The 3,748-nt window shown below is 41.5% G+C and overlaps 1 long non-coding RNA gene across 1 annotated transcript; it reads left to right on the forward strand.

The window, feature by feature from the left end:
* The first annotated feature begins 1,360 nt into the window (after positions 1 to 1,360).
* LOC119779549 lies at positions 1,361 to 2,000 on the forward strand. The gene is made up of 3 exons (XR_005280246.1): positions 1,361 to 1,512; positions 1,608 to 1,863; positions 1,935 to 2,000. It is a non-coding gene; the product is annotated as an uncharacterized LOC119779549 (long non-coding RNA).
* The last annotated feature ends 1,748 nt before the right edge of the window (positions 2,001 to 3,748 follow it).

Genomic DNA, 3,748 nt, shown 5'->3' on the forward strand with positions numbered 1-3,748 from the left:
AATCGCTGGGGTTTGTGGTGATATTCTTACTGAACATCCTTTGCCCCTGTCTTTTTCCTTTATGTGTCAGGAGACATCTCATAAGATACAAGAAGGGGCCTGTTCACTGCCTCCAATACAAGAAAAGCCGCCTTTGAAGAAATGCAAAAGTATGGCAGTGCTTTTTGTTTAAACATTGCTTTTATAACTCTGTAAGAGTGGAGCTGAGCCGGCTGGCAACAGTATGACAAAATACAGAGGCGGGAGTACCAGAAGAAAGTGAAAAAAAGGCTCAGCGTCTATTGCAGCAGTGTGGGGTCGCCCCATCATACAGCTCTCCTATTATCTGTGGAAAGCCCTCAGAGGCAGCCTTAAATGTCCCCCCATAAAGGAGAAGAAAAAGAAATATTTGAACCTGTGTACTCAGCCGTAAACTATAAAGCATCAGGAGACTTAACAAGAGCCATGCACATGTAATTGTAACAATCAAAAAGTCATTTGGATATGCTTGCAAAAAGGGTTTTTCCTAGACCTCCCTTGTCAAACACTTCCAATAGCAGGCCGTATATTTAACTCTGTATTTGATTTTAAAGAATTATATGAGGCGTTTCTTGATGTGATTCCCATTTATTTAAGGATAACAAGAAAATGTAAGAATTAGCTGGTGAGTTTAACTTGTTGAATGATTTGAGGTTGAGTGCTTGAATGAAAATGATGAGATGATATCTGTAAAACACTGTGTCTCAGTCTTCCCAGAAGCTGTGCTCCAGCATGTGTGAGGATTTTCAGTGGTTATGGTGAAAAAATGTGCTCAAAAATACTTTTGTACAATTAGTGCACGCCTATGAACTTAGCTTAAAATTTTATTCATAGCAGAGATCGACATGTTTTCTGGTCAAAATATCACTCGTGTTTCATGAGAGCTTAATCAGATGTCACTATAGCAGCTTAAAAAATATACTTTAGAAAACAGAACTTTGATGAGGAGTTGCACAGCAAGAAAAACACGAGAACTTAGAAAGCTTTGCATCAGGATGATCAGGAATATTTCCATAACATCAGTTACGACAGTGGACAATAGCAAGTGCCTACACTGCTTCATTTAAACTAACAAACGTATTATCATTTCAATACTTTAAGAGCTTTCTCCAATTTATCACTATTCTAACATATGTCCCTAATGCTGCACTCACTCCTTTTCAAGCAATGGTCCCAGCTGTTGTACATTAGTTTTTGATTTAACTTCACATATCGTCAGCGTTAAAAAGTCAAACATTTTAATGCAACGATTTTTTCACACTCCTGTGAAAGCATTATGGGATATACTGTCTACTGACCATGGGTGATCAACACTTTCAAGGTGCATTTTGGTGTTGGGATCTGGAGATCTGCTACCTTTCTCCAGCAGAGAGCGCCCTGGGTCTCCTGAGATGAAGCCGCCTACACACCTGAGGCTGATCCACCTGATTAGGAGACCCACTACTTAAGCAGTGGCCAGACCTGTCTTCAGCGCCGGAGTGTTGACCAGTTTTGGTTAGCGGAACCTGAGCCTCAGCTTGTACTAAGAATCTCTGTCTGCTCTAGAGAGCAACCTGATCCTAACCAGTCTCTGTCTTCTCTGCTCATAGGAAAACCCGACTGAACTCTGTAGCTCTGGAGGAGCTCATGTTTGGAAACCTGCCTGCCTGCCCAGAGAAGCCAAACCTGAAGATCCACAGTCTGAATCTCCCAGCTAGTTCTCAGGAGAGAACTAGGAGAACAACTCAAGGTCTGAATCTCGCTAGCCTGAAGCTAAGCTCTGCCGCTGCAAAGCTCTCTGTTGAATCCACAGTCTCTGGACCCAACCGGTTCCCTCCCTCTACCGATCAGTCTGAACCTCTTCAGGTACAAATCAGAATCAAAACTCTGTTAAGACATCGCTGTTACCTGGCTAACCAAACTATCCCTCTCTGCAGATTACTCTGTGAAACCAAGTCCCGGACCAGTACCAGAAACAGTGCTATCCTTTACTCTGTGTGTGCATATCTTAATAAACTGTTAAACTTTTACTCTGCTTTGTGTGGTGTTCTGCATGTGGGTTTGATCACAGAGACCCATCATGACATTTGGGAAATTTCTAGTGCACTACTTTCTCTATTCACTATTCACTCAAACACCAACGCACACAAGACAGGCAACAGAACATAACGGCAGGGAGATTAAACGCAAAAACATCGCCATACCATATGAAGCTGGTGTCTTTGAAAAACTCAAGAGGATTTTCTCCAAACAACAAATCAGAGTACAACATACAGAGACCCTTAGACAGAGGCTGGTGCATCCTAAGGACAAAACCCCCAAACCTAAGATGAGCGGAGTGATGTATGCGGTTCAGTGCAGTGAGGAATGCTCTGATCTTTATATTGGAAAAACCAAACAACCTCTCCACAGATACATGTCTCAACTCAGACAGGCTACCCCCTGCGGACAAGAATCAGGTGTCTACCTACACCTTAAGGACAAAGGAAACTTGTTTGAGAACCAGAATGTTCACATTTTGGGCAAAGAAGACAGGTTGTTTGAAAGGGATGTGAAGGAAGCCATCCATGCTAAGAGAGAAAAACCAACCTTAAACAGAGGGGGTGGACTCACGTTACAGCTCTCGAAAACCTATAAAACAGCGTTTGAGTTGATTCCTTCCCGCAATCATCTTAATCCTCAATGGAAGTGATCAAAACATTGCACCTGTTTAGCCAGGCCAACAATGACCCTAACAACTCCCCTTTACAGAGGCATGGTCCAGTTTCAGGTCATTTTACAGGCCAACAACAACCTCAATGATTCCTCATTACTAAGGGTAAACATGCATACTAACATAAAGCCTGGAACTCAATGCTGCTTTCAGATATTTTGAATTGAGAAAGCTTTCTGGATGGGAAGCGAAAGGTCTTCAAACTTGGAAAACAAAGTCCAGCGGTTTGTTTTTTTAACTTTTTTTTTTAATGATTATGACCTAGATGACTGAGAATCTTCACCAGCAAACACCAGAAATGCATTAAACATATTGAATACATCACGTGATGTTATACATACAGCCACTCCCTAATGTTACTGCGGGTGGCTTATGGCCTGGGGCTGATGTCATCAGACGGTGCCCAACCTGTTCCAACCTTTAACCGCAACACCCTCCAGCTGACGGGTCAGCAGTGGTGGCCGAGTCACTCCAGGAGATACTTTCATGAAGAAGAGTATGGCAACTGGCAAACTACATTGCAAAAAATTCAAAAACTATAGGGCCAAAGCAGAAGGTGTTATTTTTACATTGTAACATAGACAAAAGAAAACCTTGAAAAGACCTGGACCTCCTACCAATAGGGTATCTTACTTTTTAGTAGACTATATGAACCACTTCACCTTGGGGCTTTAAACCAAGGACCAAGAAGCAAACAATCTCAGATATGGTGGCTGAGCCTTTGCACCATTACAACCTACATTTTCTCCATATTATTTACCCAGTTAAAATATAGACAGTCTGAACACACGTTATGGTCTTGGCACTGATGACATGATTATTAGTTTAAGCTTCCCTTAACATTCTATAAACAGTTGATTATGATGGGAATAAAATGAAGCTAAGGAATGAGAATAAGAGCAAAAACTGTCATTATTATCTAGATATGAAAGAGGAATGTGTGTTTTATTTTTTAACAACCTCTGAAATATTCAAAGATCTATCATGATGCTGAGAAATAGACGTTTATGTGGTTGTTCAGGAGGGGCTCCATTCTTC

The sequence above is a fragment of the Cyprinodon tularosa genome, unplaced genomic scaffold (genome assembly GCF_016077235.1).
Source record: "Cyprinodon tularosa strain WSP-4 unplaced genomic scaffold, ASM1607723v1 ctg149, whole genome shotgun sequence".
Lineage (NCBI taxonomy): Eukaryota > Metazoa > Chordata > Actinopteri > Cyprinodontiformes > Cyprinodontidae > Cyprinodon > Cyprinodon tularosa.